This window comes from Columba livia, chromosome 16 (genome assembly GCF_036013475.1).
Source record: "Columba livia isolate bColLiv1 breed racing homer chromosome 16, bColLiv1.pat.W.v2, whole genome shotgun sequence".
Lineage (NCBI taxonomy): Eukaryota > Metazoa > Chordata > Aves > Columbiformes > Columbidae > Columba > Columba livia.
Window position 1 is genome coordinate 2,885,368 of NC_088617.1, and position 17,949 is coordinate 2,903,316.

The 17,949-nt window shown below is 43.9% G+C and overlaps 1 long non-coding RNA gene across 1 annotated transcript in view; it reads right to left on the bottom strand.

Annotated features, from left to right (window-relative positions):
• Positions 1-17,718, bottom strand: part of LOC110358946 (uncharacterized) — an 80,433-nt gene extending 62,715 nt beyond the window's left edge. Inside the window, exons 1-5 of the long non-coding RNA XR_010466528.1 lie at positions 17,342-17,718; positions 14,142-14,328; positions 8,390-10,041; positions 5,200-5,358; positions 1,072-4,255 (exon numbers count right to left, since the gene is read on the bottom strand). This is a non-coding gene — a long non-coding RNA (uncharacterized LOC110358946). The remainder of the gene's footprint in view (positions 1-1,071; positions 4,256-5,199; positions 5,359-8,389; positions 10,042-14,141; positions 14,329-17,341) is intronic.
• Between the last annotated feature and the right edge of the window lie 231 nt (positions 17,719-17,949).

Below are 17,949 nucleotides of genomic sequence, written 5' to 3' on the forward strand. Positions count from 1 at the left end.
GGAGCCCTCACACACTCCAGAAATCCAAGTGGAGATCTAACAGGTAATGTAGATCAATTGCAGGCATAAAATCAGGGAAGCAAAAAGTGATATTCCCACCATTAAATATAGATGGGAGCCTTAATAAGGCACAAAGTGAGGGAAATGAGTGGCTTTTAAATTGAAGTTATTATGCACTGCAACAACTGCCAGAAATTATATGCTAATGTCATTCTCTTGCTTTTATTCCTCTCGAGTTCAGCAACAACCTGCTCCCCTCAGTCTCTTCTGGCATCTGCAACTGTTCCCGTCTCACAGCTTTGATCCCCCTCTCTCTTTAGCCAGGGAACCCTCCCCCATCCAAATGAAACATCTTCCCCTAAAACACTCCAAATCCCACAACCATGGATCCAGCAACTTCTTTCCCCAAAGCCCCCCTGCAGCGTTAGGTCCCCCAGGACTCCTCCATGACTGTGCCACAGGCTGGACCGTAATCTGAGATCCTACTCATTTCTGTCCTACAGCAGTAAATCTGCTGCTAGAAAGATCCACTTAGGCATTTAAGCTTTCTCAGCTTTGCCTTTTACTTCTGTATATAGGAAATACTAGAAAAAAAAACAAAAAACAAAACCAAATCAATTAAGACTATTGCATTTTCCCTCCTTCCTGATTTGCTTCATTTAAAAGTAAGAAACAGTCCAAGGTTGGCCACCTGGAAACTTGTACCAGGGCAAGTTCTACTGCTTTCCTGCCTCCAGAAACACAGAGGAATAAACCCAAACCTTCCTTCCTCCTCATCTGCAGCTCCTGGCTCTGCATTACATGCATATTGTGCAGTCAACCTACTTTGTGTTCTGTGCACTCATACCCCTAAATCAAACAGAAGATAATTTCAGCCTTTGGCTGGTTCCTTCTATGTGGGGCTCCAAGCCTATGTTATTTTTCCTGCTCCATCCGACCTGCAGTTTGACACATCACCAAGGGCTGGAGGATGGTGTGGGCAGCACACGATCCTCCAGCAATACTGGTCCTGTTTGACAGCCCTTGTATCACTCTCAGACAACTCAGCAGCATCTCAGAGATGTTGCTTACCGTACAACAGAGGGTGTCCAGGTATCACACAACACAAACTGGAACTGCAACCAAAGTGAAGGGTTGTCTGGGGAGATGGCACAGAAACCAACCCTGTGGGGCTGTTAGCACATAGAAGCTATTCAGAACTAGAAATTAATCCTACAAGGGTGGCCTGCAGCACACATATGAGTGCACTGTGCTCTCCTCAGCCACAGGTAACGGTCCTGAATCTCTTCTGCAACCACAGGTGACTTTGCTCTTCTTTCTTATGGCTGATGTTCCTCGGTCACCACTGGCACCCAACATCAGACCGTGGCAGAGGTTCAGTCACATCAGTAGCAAAAAGCATGAAAACAGTGTTTATATGAAGCCTGTGGAGAGAAAAGAGATGAAGAAAAAAAAAACAAAACAACACACACAAAACAAACCAAACAGAACACACACACAAAACAAACCAACCGAACAGAAATCTACAAAATGCATTTAGAGGGGGACAAAAGACAAAGGTGAAAAATCAGAAAGCCACACGATCGCAGGCAATTATGGGTGACTTTCTTGGCAATCACTACTTGCAAATCCAGCCCACCTCCTGCCCTAGTGGCTGATTGCCAGGAACAAGTTAATTAACCATCGCTAACAAATGCACATCTAGTCTAGACTTCAACAACTCTTCTAATGCTGGGTCCACCCCCTCTTGGCAGCTTCTCCCGACTGACCTCCTGTGATTGCCCACGGGCCAAATTCATCCTTGGGGAAAGTCTTTTTCAGTTCAACTTGCACCAGGAATTAATTTAGCCCTGAAAGTATGCTCTGGTATTTTCCCCATAAGCTTCCCTCAACATTGCTGATCTTCCCTGTCTTCTTCCTATCACCTTCATGCCAAAGGCTTACGGCCGGCTCCTCTTCTCTTTTAGCTGATATTTGCAAGAATTTATTTCATTTTACATGTTGCTCATTGAACTTTTTCCAGTTCATGTGTCTTATTTTAAAACTACAATTCACAAAATAGCCTAATTCTCCAAACGGTGCTGAACTGAGTGGAATAATTACCTTACTTGTTTTAGGCCCCTGCTGGAGTCCAGAATTATACACTTGGAAAATTATGATTGTTTTAGCTTCCTTTTTTTTAGTTTCACAAGATGCGTGAAAGACAGGTTTTTATAAAGGACATAAAACCAGCCCAAACTATAATTACCACAGACGGAAAAGAATTCAGAGAAAAAATGATTTTATGATTAAGGCATTGGAGTAGAAACTCAGAAGTTTTGATTCTTTTTGAGGCTCTGCCAAAACCTTTTTCTATAACCTTTGCTGAGTGAGTTTATCCCTCAGTGCCTCAAATAAAATACTCCGGCTCTTCCTTGTTTTACGATAGCTGCTGCAAAAGCACATCCATTCACATTTGTGAGATGTTCAAATACACCGATAATCAGAGAACCACAACGACTGGGACGGTCACAGTCATCTGGCTGTATTTAATCATCTGTTGTCGAAAGCACATGCATCTTTAATCACAAGCACATGGGATACAGCAGCATCGCTCTTGAGAAACAAGCGCTGTACTGATAAAAACAAACAAAAAAGGCACAAAATTGCATATTCCTGACAGAAAATGTTTTGCAGAGCAGGGCAGCAAATGTCAAAGTGTACATCTGAAGCTCAGCATCTCCCCATTCCTGTTCCCCCAAAACACGGACAGGCTCAGGTCTCTTGTTGAAAAAACCTTGACCAAAATGTCAATTCCACTGGAAATGGGTGAATTCAAGAGCAATTACAGCGACTCCCAGACTTCCATCTTGATACTAAGGAAAAGTACACAAAAGAAATGCTACTAGAGGAATACACATAGCTTTTAAAATAACCTTAGAAACAGGATGCTGGAGGAGTCAGGGGGATTAGTTGAATACGCTTCCAGGATGTGATGAGGACACTGAAGTTTCAGAGTGAATCCCATTTAAAAAACTCTGAGATTGAGCAACAAGTGAAATGAGAAAGCGGGAAAGTCAAGTCTCCGCAAGCTAAAGCAAACCCAGCAAGTGAGGGTCACCGCAGGCACGTGTGGAGGCAGCTGCCGTCACCCTGCACTAGAGGTTTTTGCTGGCAGCTTTGAGCACAAAATAAGGCATATTCAGAAAGTCTTTTAGCTGGTGCTGCCACTATGAACCGTGTTTGCATCACGTGCTTGTATAGAAACTGCTGCCACCGCGCTTTTTAGCAGGGCATGTTGCGATAGGACGAGGAGTGATGGTTTTAAACTAAAGGAGAGGAGATTCAGGCTGGACATGAGGAAGGGATATTTGCCCTTGAGGGTGGTGAGAGCCTGGCCCAGGTTGGCCTGAGAGGTGGTGGATGAACCATCCCTGGAGACATCCCAGGCCAGGCTGGACAGGGCTCTGAGCAACCTGAGCTGCTGAAGATGTCCCTGCTCATGGCAGGGGGGGCACTGGGGGAGCTGGGAAGGTCCCTCCAACCCAAACTATTCTATGGTTCTGTGCTCTGCCCACCCCGGCACACTGAGGAAGAGGAAAGCTCACAGGTGTCTCCTTCCTCCTCCCTTCCAAAACACCCAGGACTATGTCAACCGATCCCCCCGCTTCCTTTTTCGTTGCTTTAATAAATTAAGCGGAGCAACAATAGAGATGAGAGAAAGCAGGACAATGTGGTAAATGTAGCAGAAAGAAATTTGAATTGTAATGAGGAGAGCTAATCAGGAAAAGAATGGACTATAGAAAAAGCGCTAATGAGTTTCTAAATAAATTCGAAAGGTTAATATTGTTCTATCTAACAAATACGAGAAGAATCATAATGTGAAATTAAAGGCCTCACTCCAATGCCCTTGTGGCCATATGTTACAGCAATATCCACCCACCTGCTCTATTTACCTGTCCGGCCACTGCTGCCTGTTAAACGGGATCTCCTCAGATCAGCCGCTGGTCGCAATCTCCTTTGTTTCCCTACATCAAATGTCTGAGCCAAAGTCCAGTAAGGGAACAGAAAGACTCTCTTTGACTTACGGTTTTTGTTTGCAGCAAGATTTTTGTGACTCGTTTCTGCTTGCATTAGCAAACCAATAATCAAAATGTGGTTTTAAGACCATAAGGGATGACCGTGAAGTGCTGGGCAATGCGGTTTTCAAGCACATTTATAGTCACTGTTACTACCACGCACATTGCCAAGGCGAGTAAAATCCAATGCAGGTTCACTGAGGAAAGAGTAAGTAAACAATAAAAGTTCTACAAAAATAAAAATGTGGAGGGGTTTTGTTTGTTTGTTTTAATTTGTATGATGCCAGTAGTGCCAAATATAAAGTAAGACTTTCTATATATAATCAAAAGGAAAGTATTCAGAGACCTAGTATAAAACACTGTGAAAATTGTATTACAGCCAAAAAATGTTTTGGTTTTTGCCCCTTTTTTTTTTTTTTTTAGGTAAGAAAAGCAGCCCCTTTCAAGAAAAATAAAAATAACCAATTCTCAGCAAAGCAATAAAGTCACAGGCTTTTCATAAGAACAGAAGATCTGCTCAACTATTTTCTTGCTTGAAGGAAGGAAATGGTGCCATTATAATATTTTACCCTGAACATAAAAAAAAACCCTAGAATGACATCATTCTTTGGGGAGAAGTCTGAGTGTATTTGTGTACATGGCTGCCCATCTGTCTTCTGAACCACAAATAAAATCTAGAGGGAAGAGACGAGGGCAGCCGCACATTTATCTCCCCCTGGGTCCCACGGTGCCAGAGATGAGTTAGGCGCAGTCCCAGAGCTGTGTAACCTCATTACGATCCAGCTTTACCCACACTAATAAATCTCTTTGCATACATCACTGTGGGCACAGCCGGGGGACTCACAGTGACTCAGATGCCATCAGATCTGGACCGGGCAGAGCTGGGGTGTCTGTGTCCCAATGCCCGATGCAGCAGCCGGGGTCAAACCCAACGATGGGCAAAGCTGCAATCATTCAAGCTCAACCATCAAATGAACCTTTCGCTCTTATTGCTAATGGAAAACGAACAAAATTAAGATGTGCACCTTTTTTCTTCCAGGCATACGAATTATTCTACAGCTGGAGTAACACTCCCGTGCCAAGACTGACCATCCTATGTATTATTCACGGAAACCTTGCAAAATGCTGCTCAGCCACTCACCTGACATGAATAATTTTGTTTGACAGGCAGGTTAAAGACTTTAGCTTTCTAATCCTCCTTCTGGCAGGGAGGGCGGGCGTTCGTGCACTGCACTGAGAGGCGTCACAGCGAGGATGTTTAATAGCGGCTTCGGTGGAGATCGACCCTGGAAGGTGAAGACTGGGGAAAAAAGAAAAAGCCATGAACCTAAGAGAGAGGAGGAGTGTGAAATGCAGGGAGACAGGGACTTGATGGTCAGGACATGTAAACTCTTCGCGATTAACCCTTTGAATGCCAGTGGGAGACATGCACTTTCCCTCCCATCACTGATGGAAAGCTCAGCAGAGCTCCTCAATGTTTCCAGCCCAACATACCAGGGAAACAGGATGGAAAACAGTGGAGCAGCTTGTGCTCCTGAGCCCAAGGTGGAAATCTCACCGGCTGAACGTTTCTGACAATATGCTGTCTGTAAAAGCTGAAATGCAAACATCTTTCTGAGACAAAGGGCACTGCGACGAAATTGCTAACTGTGAATAAACAAGACAGTTGCAGAGCTCATCATAACCCTAATGATCCTCGCTAAATCATGCAGACCCATCACCTAGATCTATCGTCCGCATTAGCAGACTGCTGAGTGCAGGAAATACGGGAGGATCATTTTTCAAGGGTTTTCCATGCCACAATCATTGGGAACCCTTTGAGATGGAGTCTAAAGCAGATGGTAAAATGGGAAAATTATTCTCATTAATTCTTTAGCTGCCTAAAATAAATTAAAAAATAATAAAAGCCTCATTCAATCACACTCCCGCTTTTGCAACCGTTACAAAAGCACCAACAGGAAGAACTCAACGCTGCTACAATCTGCAGCACAACCCTGCTGCTCATTAATCAGTTCAAAGGCACAGGAACAGTCGTATCCTGTAAGAAAATACAAGGTCTTCCCCCTTCATTAGCTATTGTTCAATGGCCTGATAAAAGAACAAACAAGCTGAAACAGCAGATAAACTTCACTGTACACAGTGTTGAATGCTGAAACCCTTTCAATTTTCCTTCACACGTGTTTTCTACTTAACAGCATCTTTTGCTTCGAGCTTGTCATCTACTCTGCAGACTCTTACAATAAGATATATCATTACTAGTCCCTCATTTTATAGACAGTGAAACTGAGGCACTGATTTCATTCAAAAGTGGAACAACAAAGTCAGGACTAGACCCTACGTCTAATCCAATACCAAGCCTGAGCTTTTCTGCTCATTTTGCAGGAGTACCAGCTCAAGTGACCTGTCTGTCAAAGCATCAAGGTCTCCTAAGCTGAACAAACTCTGTTCCCACCACAGCAGCTCCAGCACTTGTAGCCTCTGACATTTTCCCTCACCCAGAGGACCTGAGAAATGTGCCACAGAGGAACCCCCTCCACAGCAGTGGGGTGTATGGAACTTTACCTACTGTCTTAGACACAAAAAGCAAATAAAAAGCATTACAGAATTAATAAGATGTTTCTGTGTGAGAGCACTGAAAAGCTTTGTGGAACTGCTGAAAGCAAACGAGGGAGAATGTAAATGCTTCATAATAAAAATGCTGAAGTTCACTTTTAAAACCACTAACACCAAACTGACCTAATATTAAAGTATAATATTTGCTAAATGGAAATCTCTGACTTCTTCACAGCCCTGTTGCTTTCTGGCTATCTTCTTTCTTATTAATTTTTGGATGATGAGCAAAACCTACCAAGGCTTACAATTGCTTGTAGCTCTAATCTGCGTTTCTCTAAGCCTCTGACCGTTACCCTGATGCTATTTTAATTTTATCCTCTTCTCTCTAATGCACTAAGGTGTGCAAAATGAGTTCGGCTCACACAGTGAGAGATGCCATCAGCACAGAGCTGTTTCATTAGCGTTTTTCCCACCAGGTTAGTGCTGGGATAAGCAGCCAGCTGTTTCAGTGAATAAACACGGGTGGACCTACAGCACCTGGACAGGCTGCCCGGCCTCATTTCCCAGCATCCAGCAACTGCGAGACAAAAACTGACACAACTCCAGCACTGTCCACTGCCTGCGTGGATAAACCTCTAAACCCCAGGCTTTGGGACATGCCCCCGCTGCTTCCGCAGTTTAGAAAATCCTTCTTTTCAGATTGGAACATCCCCTGGGCTGAGGTTTTCCTGCCCTGCTCCCAAAATGAGGACTGCTACCGGATCAAAGGAGATGGGAGAAAAGCTTCTCTGTGCTCCTCTTGTCTCTTCCCCAGCATCAGCTGAAAGCTCTGAGCTCTGGAAAAAGCACGGCTTGGTAGAGGTCATGATCTGAATGCAGATTATTCACTGACATGAATTTATCTGATGAATTATTCTAAACATAATTCAGCTGGCTCTACTGAGCACGTATAGGATGCACCTCCACAGCTACTTTAAATACAAAGCGGGGCATTAAATAAGGACAGTCACTTGCTTGAAAGCATAATATTTTATTTGCCACAAATATGCTAATTCTTTAATTTTACCCCTCTGTGCTAACTAGAAATACAACCTGAGCAGGATATGTTTTCTTGTAGCTGATTATCGGGTAGCATATCACAGCTGATATCCTAGATTTTAGACCCTGATTCAGCGCTTCCTTAGACTTTTACCTAATTTTGATCACACCGTGATAGATTCTGAGTTGCTTACAAACATGTAGGACTATAATCTGTCTGCCACATCCCCATGCTGCTCATTATTGGCACCTACCAAGTAAACCTATTGACAGGTTTGTTGGAAAATTAAGCATTTTTTTCTAAATAAATACTAAGAGACAATAAAGAACCAGCTATTTCAGTATCTACCCCAACCTCCTGATGAGCCTCCTGGTTTCTGGACTCCAGTAAGCAGACAATAAAAGCAAAACCAGAGGCCCCTTATAATTTATCAGTTTTAAGCTTTAAGTCCTGCTGTTAATACTATTATATACAACTCCATTTTAAAAAGGCGATTTTCTGTCACTGCGATCTCTGCTGAGCACGAGCTCCCATGTGGAGGGACCACAGGCATCATATTTTCAACAGGATCTGTGGAGGTTAGAAACAGTTTATTCTGCCTGATGTAGGTAGGTCTAGTTAGAGCTAATCTAATTACACAGGAATTACAGGAATTGTCTCCAAGGAGGAAGACACCAGGCCTCAGTCCAAGATGAATAAACTACAATTCACCAAAGTAAGAAGGCTCAGAGATACCGACCTGGGGCTGCAGTGTGTAATTCCTGTTCAGGGGTGTGTTTGCACACGGTTAATTACACTGACTTCAGGTGCTTTGCCGGATCTAGTAAATGGAAGCACATGTTTTAAACTGAGCTTTAGTGCTTATAGGAGCTGGGAAAATATGAATATTTCAGCCTGAGCCCATCTCTGAAATCAGCAGCTCGGTGGAGTCATCGCTTTCTTGGCAAACTGGAAAACGGTCTCTCAAGGCTTTGAGTCACATGTGATGTTTGTAACTCCTGTGGCATTTTGCTGTGACAAAAGAAGGACAAGAACATTTGCTATCATGAAATTTTAAAGCAAAATGTACTATCACCCCGTGGCGTTTGGGACTATTCATTGTTTTAGTGCTTGAGTTCAACATCAGCACAGAGAATTTTAGGAGATGAAGAAAACAAAGATTATTCTAAAAACGAGCACAACTCTTTGAACCTCCCGAACAGCTCAAGTGCATTGCTGGTTTAAGACAAATATTCCATTTAATTCTTATCTTATCCAAACTCCAAATCTCTTTTGTCATCAGTTATCCAAGGCACCAAACAAGAGAGCTCTGAACTTGCATTTAAGACACAGAAACAACACCGAGTGTTTTTGCTTCATCTCCCAGAGCTTAGTCCAGCCAGGCTCCCGACAACATCTGGACCTTGGGGAAGTTCAAATCTAGAACAAGCCAGAATGAAATCCCAAACTATGGAAATAATGGCAGTATACAAACATCACAAGTAATTTCGCAGGGTACATCAGGGAAGATCAAACTCCAGGAGCAGTCACACTAATGGGATATAATTCTGTTGGACAAGGTTGAAAGCTTTCTTCAAATCTTTGTCAAAAAAAGAAAATCAGGTAAAAGGGACTGTTTTTCTGACATGTTCTCTTCACCATCTCATCCTGTCACCTATAAAATTACTTCTCTACCTGTTTCGTAGATGGGAGAAACCAGAACAAGTGGGACCTAAGCCAGCTGTTTTTCTCGGCCGTATCCAATCCACATTGCTCATTGGAAAACTTTGATGTAATCGTCCCTTTGAAAAATACCCATCTATTAAATAGAAGATGATCAGAAGAGTCACTTTCATATATTTTATTGATTTTTTTTTTAAAAAAAAAAAAAGGTCAGAAAGATATTTTTAAATTGCAGGAGAACATTAATTCTATTAAAGTAAACAAAATTCTGGTTAGCAAAAATGCCCAGATTCTACTGAATTCTCACACACTCTTCTAGGAAAAGAAAGCAATTTCTCATACTATGTTACCATACCAGATAATGCCGTCATCGTTCCAGTTCTTTTCTTCATAATTACTCATTGAGAGCAATTTTCCCATTCTTAAGTAAATAATTTGGGGGGGTTTTCCCCCACAGAAGTACCTGGCACAGACATAGGTCACTAACATGAGGTCAGTGTTGGCTGAATATCATTTCCACACCAGCAAGCAACGAGTCCTGCAAGGCCTCACCTTCTCCTGGGCGACACTGGTAAATCCTGTCCCAGCAGTGTTGTCCCTCGGGACAGCAGGAACAGATGGGACATGTTCCCTTTCCACTCACACTCGGGCGGTGACCACAAGTGGACTTTGGTATGACTGACAGGGCTTTGCGGATCCTCAGGATGTTCTCCACCTGATCTGTGCTTTCTGTAAGAAAGAATTATAGAATCTTACAATTGTATTGGTTGGAAAAGACCTTTAAGATCATTGAGTCCAGCCGTTATACCTAACACTGTCAATCCGCCTCTAGACCACGTCACTAAGAACCTCATCTATACATCTTTTAAACCCCTCCATGGATGGTGACTCCACCACTGCCCTGGGCAGCCTGTTCCAGTGCCCCACAGCCCTTTCCAGGAAGAAATTTTTTCACAATATCCAATCTAAACCTCCCCTGGCACAACTTGAGGCCATTTCCTCTTGTCTTGTTACCTGGAGAAGAGATCAACCCCCTCGACGCTCCAAGCTCCTTTCAGGCAGTTCAGAGATCAGAAGGTCTCCCCTCAGCTCCTGTTCTCCAGCTGAACCCCCAGGTCCCTCAGCCGCTCCCATCACACTTGTGCTCCAGCCCCTCACCAGCTCCGTTCCCTTCTCTCAACTCGCTCCAGCACCTCAAGGGCGTTCTTGCAGTGAGGAGCCCAAAACTGACCCCAGGATTCGAGGTGCAGCCTCACTAGCACTCTACGCTTGTCTCAACAGTGAGCAAGATGTGCTTTTACACTGAGAAAAGTAGCCTGGACTGAGTTGAAGTACCCACACAAAGTCAAAAATCACCTGGGTCTTGTTGCCACAAGGCAAGGTTTAGCCATTTAATCATCACACTTAAAAGACAGGCATCCCCTGTGGTCAAAGCTCCAGCAGATGCAGTAGTATTCAGCACAAGGTATGTAGAGCATCCCCAAACCTCTTGGGACACTGTGGAAAGCTTCAGCACAATCAAGTTGCTTCCCCTGTATGAAATACAACGGCCTGGGGCTTCCTACTCTAGATCTTCGTTTTAAACTTATCTCCTCCATAGCCCAAAGATAAAATGGGTCCAGTAGACTTCAAGAAGTAAAACAAGAGAAAGAAAAGCATAACCCCTTCCACCTTTATTGCCCCCAGACCTACTCAATGCAATCATTTCCACAGTGAGTCCTTCAAAATGCAGAAGACATTGTGCTTACACACATGCCAAGAGCAAATAAGGCCCCTTTGACACTCCAGAAGACACCTGGATCTTTGTGAGCACAATTTTACCCCTCCAGCTTTCCACATGAGCCTTTGAGGGGCTGTGCAGAGGAAGGACAAGCCCAACAGATATTGATTACATGGGACTTGGAATAAAATAATCAGCTATTGAAGCGAAGGTAAGTCCAAAAAGCACTGGCAAGTCTCAGCAGAACACGTTATACTACAGAGTATATGTGTGGTAAATAAAAGATCAACTGAAAAGATGAAACTGCTTCGGACAGCAGCTTTATCCAAGCAGCAGAAATTCAGCTGCACAGCAATAGGTTTTGCTGGCTAGTTTATCTGTGAGAGCCGGCCAGCCTGAACCTGGGAGTTCTATTAAAAATACTCTGAGCAGGACACAAGAACAGGTGCCTTCAGCACAAGCGCTGTCAGCTTCGCTGTCTCATGGGGAAAGGGAAGAAGGAAGGAAACCAATGCAATAGGAAGTAGCAGAGCAGCCGAATGAGACAGCAGCATGGATGACAGTAAACACTTTATAACTTACTTGAAAGCCTTTTCCAAGTCATCTGTTCTGCAGCTCAAACAGCAGCGGACGTTTGTTCAACTATATTACACACAGACACATAGCCCACATACATTCGAAGTTGTTTGTAACCATCTCTTTCATCCTGAGCTGTGGGATTGTTTCGACAAGCTACATCTGTGCTGATTTGTTTTCACGCTCGGTGCTGAACAGACAAGGCGGTGACACAATTCAGATTATCATGACCAGCCAAAAGGGGAAGATTTTCTAATTCCATGGAATCTTCTCTTACAATAAATAAATTAGTATGAGCTGAACTTCATGACTTTTTGTGCAATATGCTAAATAAAAAAGCAAAATAGTGTCCCTAAGATACATATGCACCACTGTTCTGTGCTAACTTGAGGAAGAGAGACTGGTGCTTCAGCTCAGTAAGCTCTGACGCAGTGATACCTAATGCTGTCCTCCCTCAGGATCCCTGTATAAAGCTTACAATTTAAACACAGGATTTGTCAGCTTGAGCATCCCCTTGGATCCCATCAGCCATCGTGGTTTGGGTGGGGACAAGGCTCTCAGGAGCCTCGTGAGACCCATCAACTGCACTTAGCATCCCTTAGCCTGTGTTTGGGGCTGGGTCACAATCTGCATCTGCAGATGCACGTGGTGCTTCTTCCTGGATCATCTGCAAAATCGGTTTGCCTCACAGCAGTCCCGGCTACCGATCAGCCTTAAGAGCTATCTCCCACCCAGGTGACTATTCACTAGCTGTGCTGAACCCATGGAGAAAATGAAAGCAGGGAGTTAAGGAGAAAAACTCAAAGAAAAAGTCTTCTGTCACAGTGTAGCTGCATGGGAACAACATGTTAAATTTACACCCACAAGACCTCATAATAATTACCCAGACCTTCTGTTTGCACAGTAATTACAATGAAACCATTTAAAAGGAGGAGGATGAGAGCTTTGCATACGAGCACAATTGGTTTTCTAGTCGCCTCCTCCGTCTTAAATTCCTCTTTGCGGCAAAGCAGACCTTCCGGCTCGTGACTTCGCCCAGCTGGGACCCTGGGGACCTGCTCCAGGTGTGGGGGATGTCACTGCTCAGGAGGAGCTGTGGGGAGCCCCATGGCCTGTGCCCCACCCCTGACACTGGGACCACACCTGTGGGTGCCACCATGCCAGCAAAGGTGCCACCAGCCATCCAAAGAGCGCCAGGGGCAACAGTTCATGGCTGTCTCAAGAAAATTTAATGCGTTCTCCAGATCCACCAGAATAGACCCTCATTAGCTTTCCAGTCACTTCCGTCTGCATAAGAGAAAACTCCTTGATTCCCTAAATCAATGGACATCTGCTGTGTCGGTTCAGCTGGGACCAAGCACGTAACTGCACCCACAGAGATGGGACCACCCCATGCCGTCCTCAGTGACAGACAAGGAGCTTCAAAGCCTGGGGGTGACCACACCAGGGCTGCTAACATGCTCCACTTCAAACACCAATACAAACTCCCAGCTTGAGGCATTAAAATTTAATTACCAGGGGCAGCTGGATCTGGGTGATGGTCTGACACTGAGGATCCGGAGAAAGAACAACCCGACTCCATTCAGCAGCAAACTGTCTGGGACTGAGGAAATGAGCTCAAGTCAAATATTATTTGCGTCTTAAGGTCTCACAGATTTTGCTCCATCAGGCTCAGGCAGCCAAGCAGCCAAATCCAGGCTCGCAGCTTGCAACACAGACCCTCAGGGACAGCCCTGGATCTCACTTCAGGGGACCTACTTTGCCGTCTCCATGCTTTTTGGGAAGGAAACGAGTCCTGCCACATGGTGACCTGCATTTTAGGGGTCACCCATGGCAGTGGGACAGGAGGACACAGACACCTGCACACACAGACTGACCCAGGGCTGGCTGCTATTGCTGGTACCCACCAGCACGGCTGCTGGAGCATCTCCAGCCCATGACCAGCTTACAGCAAGAGTGCAGGTGACAGATTTCATATTTTCTGTTGGAAATGAAATTCAATCTCACACAAATAATTGTGTTTGTTTTCCCTACAGGTTCCAATCAGGCATAGCTAGTTATTGAAAAAGCCAGATACTCATCAAATTTGCTTCTTGTCTTATTTTCAATGCTACAGGTTGCAAATTTTTCTCCTGGAGGGGTGGTGCTAACTTAAATACTTGGGTATGAGCAATGTTCCAGTTTTCAGTGAATCTGATCAAAACTGGGGGGCGCAGATACCTTTATACAAAAGAACAGTAATTTTTAAACAGCATTTTTGTTGAAATGAAAGACAAGAAGAACTGAGTCATTCCGAAACCCAGTTTGTGATACGAACTCAATCTTCTACATTATCTCCAGCAAATCTACAGCTGTTTTAAGGGCTGGTGTTGAATAATTGTTATTATTTTTTTTAAAGCACACACATCTTTTCCAGACTAAAGGGATATTGGTGAAATGCAATAGCAAAGGGAGACAGGGCTGGTGCCTGGGGCACCGCGGCTTGGGGCACCCAAGGGTGCAACTGGGGACCCACCACCACCCCAAAACTCACCTCCCAGCCTGACTAGCTCTTGGAGGGGGTTTTGCCGTGGGGGAAGGATTGTCACTCTGCACTTGTGGTGCGTGGGGCTCTGTCCCCCTCTGGTGACAACTCCGGGAAGTACAGAGCAGAACGAGCAGCCTGAAAACCGCGGCTCGGGCTCAAGTTGGGGCCACGGTCTGCCTGGGCTGGGCTTAGTCTGCAAAAGCAAGACAAGGAGAGAGACGTGATCACAGCAGGGTTAAAAAAACCAACTAAAAGATGCTCGGTTAAGGCATTCATAGGCAGGTATATTTGTGCGTATGGGATTTTCTTTTTCAAAACCAAATTCCAAACCGTTTTAAAAAGCACTTTAGAGATAAGTTGAGCATTTTTCTAGATGCCTTTCCATTCCTTGAAATCCCTGGCATTTGGGGGTTTAGCTACATCAATATAGAGAATAATGCAGGGAAGTCAAAGGCCAAACAGAAAACCCTGTTATGACTGAAGCAATCAATGGAGCCTCGCCACCCTTCAGCAGAGCTGAGATTTCATGTGATTTACATAATTTTTATGGGATTAAAAGGTCTTTAAGTGAGCCTCAGCACTCACTGCTCCTCTGACACCTGCAACACTGGACCAAGGTGAAAAACACATGGAAGAGGAAACTTTTTCACTTGGGTTTCACGGGGTTTTGCATTTAGGATTGCAGAGCCTTGTGAAACAACAACGAACTTGCTGTCCTGCAGACTTGATTTACAGTCAGGAGCCCAAGTACAAGGCTTTATAGTCTAATTCTTCTGCAGGACACTTCCCTATGTTCTAATATGGTCATCTCCCAGCCCTAATTGCTGGCATCATTATCCTGTCTCTAAACCTGCAATCTGAAAGTTCTCTAAACCTTTCATAGCTGTTGAAACCACTTCTTTTAAGGGGAACATAGAAGAGAGAGGTCCACTTTATACTTCCATCATCTTTCTCATTAGTTTCAGAAGATCAAGAGCTTTTTTCCTGCATCCTGTCCCTAGTAAGACCTCTGAGGGACAGGAGACTGGTGCAACTTTCATTTATGGACTTAAAAGTTACAGCAAAATGCAGTCCATCCTAATATTAAGTAAATTTTATGAAAGGTAACAAACAGTAGCATGATGCAATGTTTTTGAAGTGATAGCTTTCTAAAAATATAGAAAAAAATCAGGAATAGCCAGTAGAACTATTAATTAAAATGTGAAAGAAGATAAATAATGAATAGCAGTGTCATGTATTCATTAAGATTCTACAAATGAAAAATAACTCTCCCGGTTATTCCTTTGATGAATCTAGCCCAAATATACTTGAACTGCAACATAAAAAATTCAGATGCTCGTACTTCATTCTGTATCAGCCGTTCTCAGATCCCCAGATCTCAAAGCCAAGAATTGCAAATGTCTAATCACATCAATACTGACCTCTGTCTCTAGCCTTTATCAAGTCATTTAACCTGCCATGGTCTTAAAACAAGAATGTCTCTAATAAACCCTTATGAAGTCGTGCCATAATCTTATGAGGCTGAGAGACCCTTGCAAGGAGAGCAGTTACCTCCTGTGGGGTCCAGGGCTGTGGATGAAAATATCAGTGTTTGGTTCAAGGACCCCTGAGAGCTGAGGCTGTGTCTCAGAAGGACAAGAAGGGCCCACATCTACTGCTTGCTCTGGATATTTGCTTTGTGGATATCCCAAGGACTTGTAACTGAAAATAGGCAGGAAAGAACAGGTCTACCTGCTGTATTATTTAAATACATTTAAAATAAACCTGCAGAGGTGAACACGTATAATAGACTAATGTGGCTTCTTTGTTAAAATGTTTTCTAAAAGAACCTAAGCCTGTTTTGAAGAACCAGCAGTCAACATGCCACTGAAATCCAAGGGCAGCCATCGGCCCTAAGTCACCTCAACACTAAAAGAGAGAACCTCAATATAAAAATAAAATCATTTTTGTTAAATGGTTCTTCTCTCAGCCCATCAGTGGGTTCAAGGAGCTGTGAAGCTCCTGCCACAGCCAGTGGATGTCTCAGCCCAGCAATTCTTTTTGCTCACACAGAAAACGTTTTCACTAAACATTAAAATAAGGTTCCTGAAGTGTACCGGCAGTTGTTAATAAAAGACATGCTTTCCCCTGGGGTTTGTCAGCTCTGCACTTCAAAGCTCGTTTTACACACAGGCCGACACTGTATTTTAAAAAGTGAATGTTAACATGAGCTCTTTAGTCAGTTAAATAAGAGTATCATGAGCCCCTTTCTTTTTTCCCCCTCCCATCAAATTTAAAAAAAACCCAACCCCTTAGCAGCCTCTGATGAATTTAACATTACAATCGTTTTTCTGATATATCTCCACTCCTCTGGTTTGTCCTCTGGACTTGTGCTGCCCCACAAACATCCCCCCGTGCTCTTCCAGCTGCAAATTCCCTCCTGAAGGGTCAGCCCTCGGCTCCCACCTGGGTTTGTGTTTGAGATGTCCCAGGTAGGACCCACCTGCAGCTCTTATCACTATCCAAGTACTCTTCTTTCCAATTCAAAGGCAAGTTAAAGGAACTTTAAGCGAATATTCTACTAGCATTCCGGCTCCTAAATAAAGTCATGGGCAGAAGTTGGGAAGGGGAGGCAGGAACACACCCATTGCAGTATGTACAAAAATCCTAAACTCTATGAATGGGATTTTCTTCCAAAACAAGACCAGGTGACATAAACCAAGGAGTGATAGTTAATAACCAGTGGGCCCAAAGGGTGTTTGACTACCTGACTTTTTTTTCCTATTAAACAAAAGTTGATACTGATACAGCCCAGACAGGTGAAGGGCTGGAGATGGGGCTCATGTGCATTTATCTCATACCTCTGCTTCGGGTTGCTCTGCAGAGGCCATCGTCTCACTCTCCATCACCAGGCTCTCAAGCTACTCCTGTTCCTAGTGGGTACAGAAGGCAACATGGACCCACCACCCCAGAACCATGGCTCCAGAACCAGTGCAAACCCACTGCTCTGGGGTTCCACGTCTATGGGAGCTCCCGGGCAGCCTACATCCAGCAGCACTTCCCAGAAAGGAACTGCTTTCTCCTCTCGTTTTCACCTTCTCTTTTTAACAATGCTTGTCTTTGGACAAAGACCAAGTCCCCACAAACATTGGCTTTCAGCCAAAGCCCAACTTTAGCACTATGCTGTGCTATCCAGCACAGGTAACGTCAACTTAAGGCTTACTTACCAGGCCCTTTTGGAGGTTGCTCACACTCTCCCACCAAGATCAACTGCTTCATGGAGGTTGTCTCCTGAAAGAAGGTGCTGGCCCCATTATTTATGAAGAGGACTCAGCTCTCAACTTCCACGTCACTGATGCTTCAGTCTCCAAGAGCCACAGCTGGGGTGAAGATGTCTGATTTAAGGGCTGCAGTACTGCTGGCAGCAGGACAATTCCAGCCAAAGCGGCTCACTATGCACATGGAAAGAGCCAGGATCCTTTTACAACCAGAGGAGAAGCCTCTCCCACCATTAATTCAGAGCCGATAAATTAGGTGCTGTCTACAAGCAGGGATAAACTGTGGGAGAGATGTAGGGTCCCAAGGAAAGGACAGTTCTTGAATCTATGAAATCAAAAGGGAATTAAAAGAAAAATATATTATTTCTAGTTATTTGGACAGTTAATTACTATGATATATATGTATATTAAACTTATATTTATTGTAATTACTGAATAATTTATATCACCACGCACTTGACAGAAATTGGATGAAGAACTGAGAATGATTATAAATTATTTTAAGTGCTTTGAATGTGTGAGAAACATTTTTTAAGATATATTGAAATATTCTAAAT